The 19612-nt window shown below is 42.1% G+C and overlaps 1 protein-coding gene and 2 pseudogenes across 4 annotated transcripts in view; 1 reads left to right on the top strand and 2 right to left on the bottom strand.

The window, feature by feature from the left end:
* Nucleotides 1–19612, bottom strand: part of LOC116622203 (putative protein ZNF720) — a 132976-nt gene that overhangs the window by 76915 nt on the left and 36449 nt on the right. For all 4 annotated transcript variants that reach the window (XM_032388473.1, XM_032388470.1, XM_032388471.1 and 1 more), the window contains exon 2: nucleotides 3163–3256. The gene's annotated coding sequence lies outside the window, so the exon portion shown is untranslated. The remainder of the gene's footprint in view (nucleotides 1–3162; nucleotides 3257–19612) is intronic.
* Nucleotides 3264–6906, top strand: LOC116622209 (annotated as a pseudogene).
* On the bottom strand, nucleotides 9657–10392 carry LOC116622215 (annotated as a pseudogene).

Genomic DNA, 19612 nt, shown 5'->3' with positions numbered 1-19612 from the left:
CATTTCTAAAACATATCCCACTGTAATTGTAAATGTAACACACTTGTTGAAACACTTCCTTCAGTGTTCACACACAAATGTATCTGTCTCCTGCTATCACACACATGAAATGTGGATCTTTGATTTGTACACATGTAACTTACTGGGTGGTTTTGGGACATGAAATTGTTGCACCATCATGACTGTGCGTTCTTTCAATGAGTGGACAACTGTTGAACTACCCTTGCAAATCGATTAAAACACACACACACACACACAAACACATAATATCCCACCAACTGTGTTTCCACTATTAAAAAAATTAAACAGGGAAGCCATAGACTCAGGGGGCTTTAATGTCTCGGTAGCCTCTGTAAGCAAACCGCAACTTAATTCACAGTCACTGCACTGGAAAGGAAGAAAATGAACTTAAGAACAAACAATTACGTCAACTAGGCCTTCCAAAAATAAGGCAACTGCTTAGGGCATATCCAATCAAATACCGCCCTTCCACAACCTCTCCATAAAGACCTCATTGCAACCTCCTACAGGTGGCGCAAGACTAACCATTTGAAAACACAAACCTACTGGTCAAATTTACTCTGGAAAATTTGAATGTATATCACTTCATCTCTAAAGATCACACAGTACCACCTTTCATTTTGACCAGTTTCTCAAGTGGCCTAAACTCCTTACCCACATTGCAAGTGGGCAGAAGACAGGGCAACAGATTTGCCCGCCCTGCTCCGCTCACTTTTGCACATGCGCACAACACACCAATGCGATTCTGCCCTCACTTCCCCAGACTTCACCCTTGGTAATGGCTCCCCAGAGCGCCTGCGCAGATAGAGTTGCCCAACAAATGCTGCGCATGCGCACAGAGGATTTGTGGCGCGCACAGCTGCTCTCTGGACCCAAACCTGCAGTCGCGTGCTCTTCCCTTCACCAGCCGGGCTCCAGAGCACCACACCTGAATCTCATCTCAACCAAGCCCACACATCTGAGTTCACAGTTCAGGCAAGCTGGGACCAGAGTCTATGTTCAGCCCAGTCCTCCCTCTGACCAACATTGTTATTGCACCCAGAGTTTACCTGCCGTCTCCCGTTTCCGCCTTTCCTATTGTCAAAACTTCACACATGTGCACACTGAAAACAGAGGTGAACCCCTCAAGGTCCTGAGTATGTCATCTGCCACAGTGCAGAGGATCCCAGAACAGACGGAGATCAGGGACTGGACATCCATGATCACCCTGTGCAATATGAATGCATATGGCGCCGGTCAATCCCTCCTCCAGTGGACCCACTGAAGCCCCCGGATTCCTGTTTCTTATTCTGGACCTAGCATTGTGTGCACAGAGCTCAGGTGCCCAGAAATTACATCGGGAATAGTCCCTCTGCCTAAATGGGGATTACGGAGACTTACAGGGAATTGTCCGTTCAGATTCTGTGGAAAATAACCTTAGACCACGAAATTGCCCTCCACGGCTCCACTGTCAGTCCCTGTGCCTCCCTTCTCAGAACAGCTCAGAGAACAGAGTTCCTGGCAGCTCCACCTGGGTGGCCCAAACTGGCATTCACACTTTCCTGAGGCGCAGACTCAGATAAAGCAAGCAAGAGACTTAAAATTTGGGGAGGCAGTTTCACCTTTCTGGTTAAAACACTGCTTCCAAGATAACGCATAGCATCCCACTCTCCGTTCCTGAGATGTCCACTGGTAGTCCACACATTAAAATTAATCAAATACATAAATGCAAATGATGGACCCCTCAAATTTGTCTCAGAGCCTCTAATCCACCCTTCCTATCTCCCAGTCTGCTCTCTATATTTGGGCTATAACACCCAACATTATTTTTAAGATTAATGATAATGAAAAAGAAGAGAAAGAACCTCTACAATCCCAGGGAGGCACACCCAGAATCCAAATCCTTCTGGAAAAAATGATCATATAGCACCCAATTCCCAGGGCTCTAGAACGATTAACATGCAGAATGCATATAAGATTCCCAGCACAGTATCCTGGACACAGTGCGTCCTCATATACCTGGAGTATGTAGTAGATGCTCAATAAACACTCCTTTCATGAATGAGCACATACTATTTATCCAAAACAACTTTGCTCAGACAACACAACCTTATCTAGTCCCTTCCTAACTTGTATGGGATGAGCAGAGAATGTCATCTTTCCAGAAGCTGTTAGTAGTCATCACTGAGAAGGGCAGTATTTGTGTTGAGAAAGGATAGTTTGGTATAAGGGACTCAGATGTGCTCTTCTGCTCTAACATAATGCTACTGGAAATGAAGTCTGGGGACAGCAACCTCAATGAGTGTTAAAAATACACACTAATGGGCTTCATCCACACCTAGGGAGTCATGATACCAGAGTATGGGGCCCCTGATTCTGTTTTTAATGGGAACTTCAAATGGTTTGTATATTCATGAAATTTTGACAAACAATGTTTGAAAAGTAGTTCTCAGCTATGGCTTCATGTTGGGATCTCCTGTGTAGTTTTTAGAACTACCATGTCCAGCGTCCCAACCACAAAGATTCTGTCACTTAGTCCTTGATAGGGCCTAGCATCAGTTAGGTCTTAATGAAGGGGCCCAGCATATTCCACTGTGAGGCCAATGTAAACACTGAAGCTCCCAGGTACATTTCTAAAGACAGAGCACAGAGTCTGGTCAATGGGGAAACCTCCATAGGGAAGGCTACTCTGCATAAGATTTGATAGGGGAGGGTCAGTCCTCGCAATACCCCCGCATTCATGATGTTGTATGAGAATCTGTGCATGTCTCCAGGAGACAAGTGCACCCAGGATTGGGAAAGGAGTAAATCACATTGGGGCCTCCACTTAGAAACTCCCTGTGTGTGCAGATTTTCCCATACCCCCGAAAGCAATGGAATAGTAATTGGGTCACATACACCCTCAGTGGCCATGGGGAGGCTTTTGGATTTCACTGTGAATGCCATGGAAGACACTAGAACAGAAGGGAAGTCCTTAGAGGATGTAGGAGCATGTGAAGAGTGGGACAGGAGATGTCCCTCTGTGACCACCAGAGAATTAAACGTTGGCTTCCAGAATCATTCCATTCAAGCAGAGCATCCCAAACCACATTTTAAGGTCAAGTTTTCTCCTCTGACCTTTGGCCCCCACCTGTGTCATCTGCTTCATTCATTCCCACCTACCTGGGTGTGTGGCTACTGTCTCCTTTCTCTTCATGTGCTGGGTTCTTTACTTTTCCAAAGAAGTTGACCAGATCCAGACTACAGACAGCAAGACCTATTGACAAGAAAAAGAAGCATGACTCTTGCCAGAGAATCTACAATTTCAAATCCAGCACTATGTTCGGTAGAGACGAGAGCACATTACAGAAGCATATAGAAAATTATTTCTCCAAACACTGTTTCCTGATGGCCTCTTTAGAACACTTAGGAAGGATTTTCAATGTTCAGCTCCTGAACTCCACTTCCAAGTACTGCTGAATCAGAAATGAGGAATAGATACTTGATTTTAAGATGTGGGCAACAGTGTTTTATGCCTGTTAGTTTGTAGAATTATCACTAAACTAGAGTGAAGTTTACAGATAACCTCAGGGAATGGTAAGGCTGAAATCAAGACAAAACATCAAGAATACTTCCTTCCTTACACCAACAAATGTTATTTCAAGGAAATAATCAGGCATTTGTCATTTGTGCTGAATTACACTACAGAATTTTAAGAAACTTGAATATACAGAAATTACAAAGTACTTGTTTCATTCTGCTGAAAATAAAAAAAAGGCAATAAAGGAGAGCATATCTGTGACACTATGCAGAATTATATGGAAACTCATGAAACCAAAGGCCATTTAGTACCTTTATTTGCAAAGGCCAAGATCTCCTGTAAAGAAAGGTGAGAGCCCGCATTTTCCGGGGGAATCTAGCAGAAAGACCCCGAACCAAGTGAACAAAGTTAACATCAGTTAACAAGACAAACTGGTATCAGTGGCCTGATGCACGGAGGACTCTTTACTATTGTGATAAAGTTTACAAAACAAACAAATCATATGATGATTCCAATCATGAAAATATAGCAGTTTTATGAGATTTCAAGCCAGAGATAGCTCCCATATCCTGTAATCTTTCATGTATTTCAAATAGTAATTCCTTCGTTGAAGCAATCTAGACAGCAAGGCTTTCTTTTTCAGAACATTGACTTATTCTGGGCCTGATAGCCACCTGGATTGTTTGTTCATGGTCGTTCAGTTTATATAGACTCAGGCTACACCCAGACGGAATCTAAATATTACATATTTCCTCCTTCATTGAGATTCCAAAATCCAACAAATCCCCAGTGAGGATCTTGGGTATCAACACATCCCCAAGTTGATCTGTCACAAAGGGAATATTTTCAATACTTGCAGGTCATGAATTCATGGTAGGAATTCTTCATGCTGCATAGAAAGCCCAGTTGGAGAGAATGGAGAGACGGCCCCAAGGATGTAAGATGGGAATATCCTAACGGGCTGACTTTGACTATCATTAAAAGGATAAATAGCAGTCCAAAACAAATTTGCTAGGAAGGACAAGAGGTAGAGAAGTAAATGTGCAAATTCTAAACACATGGCATTTGGGTAAGAAATGGGGACACGGCCCTGAGCTAAGTCAAGACGAAACTTACCTGAGAAGCAGCCATTTCTTCCTCTCCCTCTTGCTCTTGATTGTTTTCTCGGGTGATATTATGTAAAGAAATCACACGTGTATGCCTTTAAAGGCCTCAACACGGCCTCATTACCTGCTATCATCAGCTCAGAGACAGAAGGATCTTGAACTGCACAAAAGGCCAACCTCTACTTTGTCACAGGAAAGATTCAGAAAAGAAGAGCTCCTATATGGACATTTGCATGTGAGTTTCTCCTTCCCCGGTTTCAGATGTCTTCCCCTCCCACAGACAGCCACAAATCCTGCCACAAGAAACGTGGGCTGCACTGACCTGCCCCTTCCAATTCCAGACCAGTCTGTTACCTTCTCTTCAAATGAAAGCTGGAGTCAGCTTTCACAAATATACCTTCGAATCCTTGGGCTTCACCCTGGTCTACCCGAGAAGCACCTGAAGCACATAGTTAAAGCAGCACTGATGTTCTCACCCTGACCAATAGACTCTGGCAGAGGGCCCAGGTGATGGTGGTTCTTAAAACTCACCATGGGATCTTTACTGTAAACCCAGGCTGATAAGCAATGATGTGCTTTCAAGTTTTAATGTGCATAGAAATCATTTGGTGTTCCAGGTTCCACAGAAGAAATGGTGATTCTGCATGTTTGGAATGGGGTCTGAGAATTGCCATCTTTCCCAAGTACTTGTTAGTGCTGATGCTGCTCCTGGAGACCCTCGTTTAGTGGCTACACTAGAGAATGCGGGCACAGCTCACCTGAGCCCCCCACACCCACCATCTACGTCAACACAAACAACTCCTGGGGAGTTCCCAGGAAAGAGTTTATCATTTACTTTTCACTGTTGTGAGTTTACTGTGGGTTCCCAGCAAAGAGTACAACCACCATCCTGAAGGACCACATCTTACATAGCACTTTAAAGTATACAGAAAGAAAAAAAAAGTTTACAGAAAGAAGGCTACTGAATGCACAAATGTCTAAGCAAGTCTCTATCTGGAAAACAATGTAATACATTGATTACTGCAATGTTGATTGAGCACTGATTTTCTGTTCACAAGGAAGTTATGGTGCACCGTGTTGGCGACTTCACACATATGATTTCATCCCCATAATACCCTGCGAGCTGGGCACTAGATGTCCTATAATAACCATGAAGATGTACATACTGGGCCCCACGTATCTGCTTTGCCTCCTGTTTCCCTATCGATTAAAAAAAAAATGTTTGTGGCTCTCTGCTCCCCCTCAATCAGCAGACAGCCATGTCTTCTGATAGTGCAAGCCGCATCCCCAAGACACGATGGTGAAGGTTGGGGTAAACAGATTTGGCCAATTGAGCACCTGGTCACCAGGGCTCTTTTAAATCTGGCAAAGCGGATATTGTAGCCATCAATAACCCATTTATTGATCTCAACTACATGGTCTACATATTCAGTATGACTCCACCCATGGCAAATTTCACGGCATAGTCAAGGCTGAGAATGGGAAACTTGTAATCAATGGAAACTCCATCTCTATCTTCCAGGAGTGAGATCCCACCAACATCAAAAAGGGTGATGCTGGTGCTGAGTATGTTGTTGAGTCCACTGGGATCTTCACCACCATGGAGATGGCTGGGGTTTACTTGAATGGTGGGCCCAAGTGGGTCATCATCTCTGTCCCTTCTGCTGATGCCCCCATGTTTGTGATAAGCATGAACCATGAGAAATATGACAACTCCCTCAAGATTGTCAGCAATGCCTCCTGCACCACCAACTGCTTGGCCCCTCTAGCCAAGGTCATTCATGACAACTTTGGCATCACGGAGGGACTCATGACCACAGGTCATGCCATCACTGCTACCCAGATGACCATGGACAGCCTCTGAGAATTTGTGGCATGATGGCTGAGGGGTTGCCCAGTACATTATCCCTGATTCTACCAGCACTGCAAGGACATCCCTGAGGTGAATGGGAAGCTCATTGGCATGGCCTTCTGTGTCCCTACCCCCAGTGTGTCATTTGTGGATCTGACCTGCCACCAGGAAAAAGCTGCCAAATATGATGACATCAGGGAGGTGGTGAAGCAGGCACTGGATGGCCCTCTCAAGGGCATTCTCAGCTACACTGAAGGCCAGGTTGTCTCCTGTGACGTTCACAGGGACACCCACTCTTCTACCTTTGATTCTGGGGCTGGCATTGCTCTCAATGACCAGTTTGTCAAGCTCATTTCCTGGTATGACAATAAATTTGGCTATAGCAACTGTAGCCAAACGTTATGGTCCACGTGGCCTCCAAGGACTAAGAGCCCTCTGGACCACCAGCCTGAGCAAGATCAAGAGGAAGAGAGAGGCCCTCAGCGGCTGGGGAGTCCTTGCCCCAAGTCATCCCCCAACACACTGAGAATCTCCTGATCTCCAATTACCATCTCAGACCCCCTGAAGAAGGGGAGGGACTGGGGGAGCCCTACCTTATCATATACCAGAATAAAGTATACTGTACCCAGCAAAAAAAAAAAAAAAAAAAAGTTTTTATATAATAGGAACAAAATATGGATGAATGGAAAAATACAGAAAGGTAGATTAGTAGTTCAGAGAGTTTTCATTCTTGTGTTCACATTATAGGATAGAAAATGTTTGACTTTATAAGTAAATGCCAGTTTTCCTGTACTTTATCCACACTCATCAGCAACGTATGGTCATTTTAATTCCTCCACATTGGTGTTAACAAATTTATTTTTTTCTCAAATTTAGTCATTCTAGCAAATAGAAAGTGTCATCTCCCTGTAGTTTTCCTGCGTTCTAGGAGTGGTTAAAGAAAATATAACATATATGCATTATATAATATTATTTAAGATATAAAATGCATATATCATAGAATATATTATGTATCGTAAGTAATACATAAGATATATGGATGCAACATTCAGTCTTAAAAAAAGAAGAAAGACATCCTTCCATTTCAGACAAAGTAGGTGAGCCTGGAGGATCTTATTGTAAGTGGAATAAGCCGCAGAAAATGGCAAATACTGCTTTATCTCAATTATATCTGGAATCTAATAAAGTTGAACTCCTAAAAGCAGAGTAAAACTGCAATTTCAGGACATGGCTGAGGGCGAAGTGGGAGATGTTGGTCATATAGTACAAAATTTTATTTATGCAAGACAAATAAATTCTGGGGATCTAAAGTACAGCATGGTGAATACAGATAATTCTGTGTCTATTATTATACTTGATATTTTCTAAGAGAATATATCTTCAATGTTCTCAACAAAAATTAATTAAAAAATCAGAAATCAAAAATCGTAACACTATGAGGTGATGGGCATGTTAATTAGCTAGATTGTTTTAATCATGTCATAATGTATACATAGATTTATGTTTTGTTACTTGAGCAACTACTCAATCTGCAGGAATGAAAAACAGGATTCTGGGTGAAAAGCTGGTAAAGCACATGATTTAATGATAAAAACAGAAATGAAGGCAAAAATATTTAGTCCTTTGCTCCCATTTATAGGATTCTGGGTTTTGGGAATTGTGAGCACCAGCCCTGGAGAGATGAAAGGAACAGCCACTCAGAATCGGATCTCCAATCTGTCCTGGGAAGGGAGGAGCTCCAGAGCCAGGCCAGACCTGCACACAGCTTCAGAAGGGGGTGGATCTGGTTTGGGCTTGGGAGGGAGCTGGCTGTAGGCTCTGATCTCCCTGCTTCTGGGGTATGTCTAGGCCTGTCACTCCTAAGCCTTCCCAGAGAAATTCAACACCCAGAGTTCATATTGTTTTAATCTATTTAGTCTCATTCCTATTTCAGAAAATAAAATAAAAAGCAACTTAACATAAACACTTAGCATTTTTGGGGGCAATTATATTAGAAAGCTTTTATTCTTACAAGAATGCAAAACAAATGCTACTGCTACTAAGAATTCTTTGGTCCATGGATGACCCATCAAAGGTGACACCAGAACTCACACCACAACACAGAGAGGGAACTGACTCAACTGAAGTAAAGTCCCCGGTATACCACTGCTTCCTTCCATTGACTCCACAATCCTGAATTCGAAAATGTACCCATTTGCTCTAAAAATTTCTGGATGTTATGGATCATGACTCGACTGCCACGGAAACAATCAGTTTCTAACCTATTTGCATCTCTACACCTGCTCAGTGTTCTTTAACCATAGGAGGGACTCCCACCTGGACCACGAAGGCGATTTCTTCTATGGAGGGAGGAGAGGACCCTGGATGACTCACTCCTCTTTCTCTGAATGGGAAACATATTCAAATTCTACACAGTCTACACAGGACATCCCTATATATTCCAAAGAGTCCCTGATACTGGAAAGTATGTCCCCAGTGAGACTGAACTGATGCCCCCACAGGGATCCAGGTAGTGGAAACCTTAGGCTGAGTCTGGGTCATCAGGTAGAGCACAGACCTGTCCTGGTGGAGCAGCATCCTCTGATGCAAGTGTGATGTATCCTGTCCCTGGGCAGGGCTCTCTGCAGTAAGAAGCCTCTACTTCAGTTAACATGGGTTACATGTAGCTGTAGTTGTGTTCATGATCCTAGATTTGTTGTGGGTCTTAACCTTGCACTGCTAAAGGATCTTCTCCCTTCCTGAGGTTGTACTAAGGCAGGACCTAGTGTGGCAGGTTTTAAGCCTATGCTCGTTAAAACTTACAGATTTGGCATTGATGATCAGGAGTGCCAGTTTGTTGAAGGACCATCAAACACGTTAACCATCTTTGTGGAACTGTCTTCAAAACCCCATGCCCAGGTATATGTTAGTAAAATATCTTATATTGAAAGATACACATTCAATGGGGCGCCTGGGTGGTCTGCATTCGGCTCAGGTCCTGATCCCGGAGTCCTGGGATCGAGCCCCGCATCAGGCTCCCTGATCGGCGGGGAGCCTGCTTCTCCCTCTCCTACTCCCCCTACTGTGTTTCCTCTCTCACTGTCTCTATCAAATAAATAAATAAAATCTTAAAAAAAAAAATATACACATTCAAATGTATTTTTTTTTTTCTTTTTAAGAATTGATCAATTGACACCACATGACCTTCAGGGTGGAAATAGCTTCTGCAAGCATTTGGGCAAAGGGAGGGGGGAACGTTAGAAGGGTCTCAGTTTCTTGGCAACATTGAGGTCCAGGTATTCGTCCAGAAAGCTGTTTGCAATCCCCAGGACGCCTAGGACAGTCAGCAAGGCCAGACTCCCCAGACTCAGCCGGAAACCGGTGATCCTTTTTTTAGCTGCTTCTGAATATCCCCAGAAATACTGGTGACGGGCATGTATGTAGACCAGACCCAGACAAGTAGCAAAAACTTGATTAAAATACCATCCAGCCATCCACAATGTAATCAGAAATACGGGGTAAAACTCCACAGTTTTGTTGTGCACAAAATATTCTTTCAAACTCTGGTGACCCAGAGACTGCCAGGGGTGTGACTTTGTATTTTAATCTTGCCTTTCCTACATGCAAAGCAAAATAACCTTGTTGACAGGCCGACAGGACTGAGACAGCAGCCAGCAAGACTGAATGCCCAGCCATCTTTCACATGGAAGGTTCTGGTTCAGGGAACTATTTGTTGAAATCCCCACATTCAAATGTATTTCGAGTATGTCTGTTTTATTTCAGGAGCAACGGTTTCATTACTGATTGAACTGTAACCTTTATCTCCTGGGACCATTAATACAACATATCCTATGGATAATTATATAATTACAAAGGATTCATTGTACAGCTATAATTTCTTATTACTGAAACAGATTTTTTTTTTAAAGGTTTTATTTATTTATTTGACAGAGACAGACACAGCGAGAGAGGGAACACACGCAGGGGGAGTGGGGGAGGGAGAAGCAGGGAGCCCGATGCGGGGCTGGATCCCAGGACCCTGCGATCATGACCTGAGCCGAAGGCAGACGCTTAACGACTGAGCCACCCAGGCGCCCCTGAAACAGATTTTCTATTTTATTCACAATTTTACCTACAATGTGACTGGCTTGTAATTGTACATAACACCGTGAGACATGAATATAGAAATGACTGACATAGACAAAAACAGACTACATTTTCTCATGAGATGAGGAAGTCTTGGAATTCCTCCAGGATACAGAGAAGGACCTGGATACACAGTGGTCATCACCCAGGAGAATAAAGGGGCCTGGCAGCTGGGAAATATACATCCATCAAGGCCAAGTTGTTCACTTGCTACCAGGTGGTCTAATGAAAAAGAGAAAAAATACAGTGATGGCAGAGAGGGTATAAAAAGTTACAAAGGTGCTTTCCAGGACAGAAATGCTTGGGGTAGTAGGTGTTAGCTCAGGGGAGGATCTAGGTACGATACTGTTCCTATGAAGGTGCTGGCCCCTACGCTTGTGTTTGCACAGAATGACAGCCATAATGAATCCTACACACAAAACACCTGAGGTACATCTGAAGGCTGCATAAAGTCTATACGTGTTTATCACAAAATATAGCAGAACAGGTGCCAATATCTACAGTGTTTGTGATGTATTTATTGATCTTCTTGTGACACACAAACATAGTAATTGTGATATTTACCAGCTCCTATAGATTCCAGCAGAGGATACTGGAAGGGCTAATGGAATGTGAGACTGTTTGTTCCTTAATGCTTTGCCCACCTGGAGTTCTGGGACTGACGGTGATGGCCTGGAAGACAAGGAACCAGAGTTGCCAAAGGACACACCTCTGGACACTATGTGGAACTAAAAATACATCCGCATCCAAAATCATGGAGAAAATGTTTCAAACCAAAAGCTGCCAAGGTGTCTAGGATAACACCAAGAGAAAGGAACAATACTTGGCTACATTCAGATGACCGAGAAAAACCTCTCAAACTTGTCCTGGTTCCAATGCAGTAAAGAGAAATAATGATGACATAAGAGGTAGAACTCCTGCAGGTTTCCAGGGAAAATCTGGACCAGGAAGATCATTCCCACTGTCAGATTCTCAGCTGTCATTTTCAGGGTTCAAATATTTACATTCAAAAACAGAGAAAGCAGCATGGAAACAGGAGTTGTGGGCTATGTTTTCCATGAAAAATGAAAGCCACAAAATTCAAAGTCTAAAGTCATTCCATAGTGTTTACAATGTATGGTCCAGTTATTAATGCTTTATTCTCATGATTTTATGAATTTGGACTAATATTATTCCTTTCTTACCGATGTTAAATAATAGAATACATACATATTTGGAACAAAGCTCTGAAAGCTCTTGCAAATTACTAAATGATAACAGCAGTAGGAGCATTTTTTGTTCTTTGGAAGGGACTCTGGGTGGGCTCCTGGTTGGGGAATGGCCATGAGAAATACCAAGTCATAATCAGAATCTTGGAAAACTCAGCTTCATGTCCCCACCCCCCTTAATCCAGAGAAGGAAGAAGTGCTGCAAATGGAATTACGACTGGTCATGCGTACATGAAAGCGGCTCCAAACAATCCCGATAGTACACAGTCGGGAGTGATTGCAGGCTGGTGAACACATCCACACAGGGAAGGTGACACTGCCTAAGTCCACGGGGACAAAATCTTCTAACCATGGGACCTTCTCAGACCTCACACTATGTATCTCTTCATCTGGCTGTTCATCTGTATCCTTTATCATAGCATTTATTTATGTATTTATTTATTTAATTTATTTATTTACTTACTTATTTTAAAGATTTTATTTATTTATTCATGAGACACAGAGAGACGGGGGGTGGGGGGCGGGCACAATCCCAGGACCTTGGGATCATGACCTGAGCTGAAGGCAGACGCTTAACCGACTGAGCCACCCAGGTGCCCACCTTTATTTATTTTTCAAGATTTATTTATTTGAGAGAGATAGAGCACATGGTGGGGAGGGACAGAGAGGAGAAACTCAAGCAGACCGCGCTGAATGCAGAGCCCCACACGGGGATCAATCTCAGGACCCTGAGATCATGATCTGAGGTGAAACCAAGAGTCGGAAGCTTAATGGACTGCGCCACCCAGGTGTCCCTATAATAGCCTTTAATTAGCTGGTAAACGTGTTTCCCTGAGGTTTACAAGCCCCTCTAGCAAACTAATTGAACCCAAGGAATACATTATTGGAATCTCTAAACTATACCCAGTCATTCACAAATACGGGTAATAGCCTGAGCTTGTGAATAGTGCCTGCAAGTATTATGTAAGGCGGGAGGGCAGTCCTGTGGAACTGAACCCTTAACTGTGGGACCTGAAGATATCTCTGGGTAAATAGTGTTCAAATTAAGTTAAATTGTAAGACATCCAGATGGTATTGGAGACTTGCTTTTTGTTCTGGGGAAAGCACCTCCACTCTGTATTTGTGACCAGAAGTGTCAGAAGTGCTCTATGTAGTAAGAGGGACACAGAGCAGAGAAACACATTAGGGAAGAACTGGGTTTTTCTCTTCATAGAAAAGAAATAGGTTGTTTGTTTTCTTTATAACTGATGAAAATAGTTTAATTAAAAAAAGGATTAATGATCATATAATATTGGTAGAGTCAACATTTGAACCTATACCTACAGCAACAAGAGGCCCTTCCAGAAGACCTGTTCTTGGATTATCTCCTCTGTCTGACAGTCAATCCTTCATCCAAAAATCTTCACACACAACAGCCTCCATGGTCTAAGACTTAGTGTGTAAGATCCAGCCCTGGACACATACATATACCCTGAATGGGTATTTAACCGAGCACTGAAGACCAGGTACACAGGTCCAGCTTCCAGAGTTTAAACACAGAAGCCCAGCCTACACATGAGCCCACTTTCACATCTGGAGAACCAAGACCACAGTCTACCTAAAACAATTCATGACCATCTGTGTATCTGCATTCTTCATGGGCTAACAACTTCATTGAAGAGGACAACCATAAGGATGCCCCCAGAGTGTCATGCTCAAAGCAGGTTCCCCAAACAGGCCTCATTGGCATAATCTGAGAACTTGTAAGAACAGAAAATTGGGGGGACTACAGCCCAGCCCAGAAATAATGAAATGGTAACATGGGAAGAGGCCTAGAAATCTGAGATTTTACAAGTGGTCCAGGTCGTTCTGGTGCAAAATAAATGTGACAGCCTCTATAGTAACTAAGTCAAAGATCATTCCTGAATAATGCAGATAGTCACTCTTAGATATTCTCTATGTGGTGATGTTACTTATGTGACACATACACACAACCTAGACATTTACCGTATTCATAAATAAATAGTACCGTAACATAGTCTGTCTTGGCTACCTCATCTTCCACATGTCACTTCCCTCAATGCCCTCCTCCAGCTTCCTGGGATCACCCATGAATACACTTCTCATCACACTCTTTCATCAAAATAATCCAACTTAGAATGAACTGGAATTTGTTCAAATATTTCATCAAATAAGATGAACTAAGATATGAATACATATAAGATATGTATACATATATGAATATATATGTATATATATGATATGAAATAAGACAGAAATACATATAGCCAAAAATAGATGTTATAATTTATAATGGAGTCGAATATAGAATTCTATGAATCTGCATTTGATGATTTCTACTATGAGAACATAAATGACTACAGACTAAAAAGCTCCTCATGCTCACCTCTGAAGAATTAGCACTTTATTTCCATATATGATAAAATTATTGTGAATCTCAGTAGGCACACTCTAAATTTCAGGGCCTTTTCATAACATCTGATTCTAGTGCAAGGCATGTCCTTTGTACCAGATGCCTTGAAACCATTCAGGTAACGCTGGCCATTCCCAACAAGCTCACACGTCCACCTGTGTACAGATATGTGGTTACTCAGAGTGGCCTCATGACAGCGTTCTGGTCAGTGAGATGAAGAGAGAAGCACCTGAAAGAGGTTGGCCTGCTCTGAGAGAGAAAGGAGTGGTTCTAAAACAAATTCCCTGAGTCCTAGCAGATTACCACCACCTCCTTGATGCATGGAACATGGTTTGATGCCTGAAGGGGGGGCAAGCATCTTTGGCCATGACAACAAGTGTTAGCACGATGTCTGCGGCTAGACAATAGCAGAGAGAAGAAATGGAACAACTAGAGTATACCATAGTGTGTATGAGCCATTTTATCAGACATGAGCATCTACCTACTCATTACATACATAATACACAATATACATCTTCTTTTCTATAAGGACACATCTACCTTTTCATGGTATAGCTGAACACAAACAACAGCTACCCAAAAAAGCATCATTATACTTCACTTGTACCAATGTTAAATGTGAGCACAACCTACTACCCAACTTCATGGTATCAGTTTCCACAACGGACAGAAACCCTCTTTCATGCTGCCCATAGGATGGTTAAAAATGCAGCATGAGCTGTGAGTGAACATAGGAACATCTATTTTTAAAAAGTACGTGGACTGTTTGAGGCAGAAATGCTCACTCTCTCTGACTGGTGAACTGCCCCCCAACTAATCAGTGCCTTGAACAGACCTCAAAGAATAACAGTCGACATGGGGCTCAAGCAGAACCGAGTTTCCTACCAGCTGTGGATCAGCTTCACTGCAATGACCTCCATCTACAGTGGAGCAGGCTGACGTTGGGCTTATATACCTAAGATTCTAGTGCTTTGAAAAATGACAGCACACACCTTCCTGATACTTCCAGGGTCCACAAGGCTTCTACATTTCCAACAACTACTCTGCCATGTGACATCTGAAGGGTATGGCCACAACATTTGCATCTTCCACCAACCCCTCTCCTTCCACTCCCATGGGTTTTGGCCTGAAAAGTACAGGAATCTCTATCATCCAACAGCATCTGTCCTCAGTACTACATAGGAATTTATGAAATCATGAAGACAGGATCTGACTTCTCCGAAGGGAGGGAAAAGAAAATGCTACTAAGAAAATCATGAGGAGGGACGACTAGGTGGCTCAGTTGTTTAGGCGTCTGACTTCAGCTCAGGTCACCATCTGAGTCCTGGGATCAAGCCTGGTATGGAGCTTTGCCCTTGGTGGGGAGTCTGCTTCTCCCTTTCTCTCTCCCTCTGCCCTTCCCCCAATTCGTGCTCTCCCTCCTTCTCTCTCTCAAATAAATAAAATCTTTAAAAAAAAGGAAAATACACTTACAGTAGTGTACTATAAAAAATATGTACATGTAAGTGGACATGCACAGTTCAATCCCATGGTGTTCAAGGTTCAACAATACATTATAGTTAGTCTCTTTACGTACAACTTTGTTTAATGTGGAGTAGGTTAAAATTAGTGCAAGGATAACATATCATTCACCACACATCAGTATTAACACGCACACACAAAACATTCAGTTTCATTAATTAAATAATAAGTTCGAACATGGTCTAAACAAGCTACTGCAAAACCACTGTATGATCCTAGGTCAAAATACAGATTACCAGCATTGGTAACAAAACAAGCAGTTTTGTTCATCTTCTATGATCAGAGAGTTGTGGCCCCATGGTTTTACTAATAACATTCCAAATATGTGATCAAACTGTTTATGTTCTCAGTAAGGTTTCTGGTCAACAGCAGTCTACTAATAGTTAAATGTTGGTACACATACAAACACAAACATTTTCCTTAGTTCTTTTACACCTAAATTATATCTTAAGCTCTGTGTATTTACAATTTGCATTCCATGCATACCAAAGCCATGGGAATCATTTTTGCTCAGGACACGCAAAAAAAACCTCATGAACAAAGAATAGTATAGAATAAAACTTTATAAATGGTGGTTTAGAATTCTGCAGGTATGGCTTATAAGTATATTTCTAGTGACCTTGTTACACTAGCATTTTTTTTTTTAAGATTTTATTTATTTGACAGAGACACAGTGAGAGAGGGAACACAAGCAGGGGGAGTGGGAGAGGGAGAAGCAGGGGGAGTGGGAGAGGGAGAAGCAGGCTTCCCACTGAGCAGGGAGCCCGATGTGGGGCTCGATCCCAGGGCCCTGGGATCATGACCTGAGCCGAAGGCAGACGCTCAACGACTGAGCCATCCAGGTGCCCGTTACACTAGCATTTGTAGAGTCCCTGGGCTTTTGTGGTGAGTCAAGTTTCAATAAAAAGACACCAAGGGAAATGAAATAGCCAAGTTCATTACTCATAGATCCTAGAGGATGTACACGATATGCCTTGACAAGTACATGATGGAGTCAAGGAGTGCAGGCAGAGAAAGAGGCAGGAACTGGGGCAGATACATTTATTAGGGTCCATGGTTGGCACGCCTTGCACTTCATGGGCAAGTCTAGAATGCACAATTCAAACCAAAATATGTGGAGTATGATAACCTCTGTAGGGGTCTTCTCTACAGAATGCACAAGGAAAATATACTGGGAATGGAGACTGTTGTTTACAAGGACTGCTGGGGTTGTCATATCAGGAACTTACACTAGCTTGTAACTTTGAGGACTGTTATCGAATACATTCGCTATCAGGAGGAGCAAGTCAGTTCAAACCTCCTGCAAACAGCCTAGTTATATCAAACGGGGTCCAAGGCAGCAATACCAAGAAGTGAGATAGCTACATTATTATACTTTTTATTTAATGATTCACTTTATTATTTATTTGACAGAGAGCACAAGCAAGAGGGGTAGAGGGAGAGGGAGAGAGAATCTCAAGCAGACTGGGCACTGAGTGTAGAGTCTGACACAGGGCTCGATCTCATGAACCTGAGATCAGGACCTGAGCTGAAATCAAGAGCTGGAGGCCTGACTGACTGCCGTCTAGGCACCCCTCTCGATAATACTTCTATATCATCTGCGTTATAGCAGTCATAATGTCCCAGTAGTTACAAAAGGGAGGAAAATACACAATATATAAATTTGGGAAAGATAATCTCAAATCATTTGAGGCTTAATGCTACTGGGAAGATGTAATACTTCTTAGGCGATCCCATTGCATTCATAAGTACAGTTGATTCTGGTACAATGCAGGGGTTGGGATTCTCCTACATATGTATACTCCGATGTCAAAGAAGTTTTAAGCAATGCTTAAAGGTTTCACCAAATTGTTTACATTTGTAAGATTTCTTCCCAGTATGTATTCTCTGATGTTTAGAAAGTTTTGTGTGCCAGTAAAAGGCTTTGTCACATTCATTTTTGAGGTTTCTCCCCAGTATGTGTTCTCTGATGTCCAGGAAGGCTTGAACGCTGGGTAAAGGCTTTGCCATATTCCTTACGTATGTAAGGTTTCTTCTCAGTATGAAGTCTATGCTGTTGAGTTTTGAACACTGCTTTAAAGCTTTGACACATTTACTACATTAGTAAATCATCTCTTCAGGAAGGATATGATGACATATAAAAAGGTTAAAGCTTGATAAAAGACTTTCCAACATGTATTTGTTTTATACTGGTATCTGGAAACTGAGTTCTTTAAAGGTTATTAGGATTTACCCTTGTTAATGTTTATTTCCATATTTATCACATTCATAAATTTTTTCTCCATTATAAACACCTTGGTAATTATTGAAGATCAAGTCCTCACAAAAGGCCAGCCAAAGTTCATCACACACAAAATCTTGCTCCAAATTATGTATTATGTGGTATCTATTGAACAGTGATGGTTGGATAAAGACACTCCAATATGTATCAAAATTAGGGACTCCGGAATAGGACAGACTATTTGTTGGTAGAAGAATCATGAACCCTCAGGAAGGGAATTCTGAAATTGATTATTAGACTTTTAATCTTCAAATTTCTAATTTATAGAAATCTTTGAATAATTAATACCTCCTATATTTGAAATGGTACAAATCATTACTTGCAGCATGGAATAGGTAATTTTCCAGAATGTCTGCTTTTGTTTTCAGAGAAAACGTATGTATAAAAAAAGGAGCTGAGGCTTTGTATTCACAGAGTTCTGCAAACATAATGGTCTTAAAGCGGGATTTTCCCCAAAATGTTTTCTATTCTCTATTTCTTCTGGCAGGAAGGATTCGATTAAGGGTCATTGTCCCGGTTTAGTTATATCCATTATAACACTGTTTCTGCCCTCCTTCTCAGTCTTTCATTAACTGTGATCTCAAAGCCGCAGCTTCCACTGTCTTCCCAGTAGCACGTTATGGAATACATTTTCTTTGACTGTTTTTTGTAAAAAATCCCAGGTGTCATGAGAAGACCTAATTGAAAAATACCAAATAAATTATCCCACATAGTACGCTTGCAAGTATATACTTTAAAATGCTAATGTATAAAATTAATATTCATCAGATGACATGAGTAAGATGGAGAAATAGGAAGGACGAGGACTTTGCTCCTTCATGAAGACACAAACTAACCAAATTGCCTTTTTGAGTGCTCCAGAAGCCAGCTGGGAGAACACAGCACCCTCAGGCAAACACAAGTGAAGAAGAGCCTGTTTGAAGAGAGAAGGAAAGTTTGTTACATTGCCCCAGCAGCTGTTCACCCGACCTGGCACTCCATGACAAGACTGCGAGAAAACTCTCAACTCTGCTCAGGAAAGACACGCGTGAACTCTGTGGGCAATAATCTGGCTTCTTCACAGCTGCCTGGAGGACCTGTTTCTTTCATGCATGACATGGGAGGCTGAGGGAATGGGAACAGTGGGAACACCCACTTGATGCATGGTGGGGACTACTCACAGAACAGGTAGGACTTGCTCAAAAGCCAGAGACTGCAGTGCTGAAGATCATGTGCAATTAACAGGAAACAACAATTATTTAACTGTGAAAGTACAAACACTCAGACATTACACATCCCCAGAGTATGTTTGATAGGCCCCACAATTGCCTCACAGATGGCTGTTATCTGTGTTCTCCATTACAAAGCAAGTACATAAATTCTGGGTCCAGGGCTGGTTTTTAAATTTCCAAACATCACCAAAAGATCACAAGGCATACAAAGGAGCAGAAAAATGTGTTACAATTAAAGGAACAAGACAAACCTCCAAAAACTGGCCCTAAATTAATAAAGAACTATAAATTACCTGACAAAGGATTCAAACTAACTATCATAAAAGTGCTCATGAAGGAAGAGTAGAAACCAGGTAACTAAATGAAATCCAGTAA

Source organism: Phoca vitulina, unplaced genomic scaffold (assembly GCF_004348235.1).
Source record: "Phoca vitulina isolate PV1807 unplaced genomic scaffold, GSC_HSeal_1.0 scaffold52, whole genome shotgun sequence".
NCBI classification, from domain to species: Eukaryota; Metazoa; Chordata; class Mammalia; order Carnivora; family Phocidae; genus Phoca; species Phoca vitulina.
This window is presented reverse-complemented; position numbering and strand designations above follow the sequence as displayed.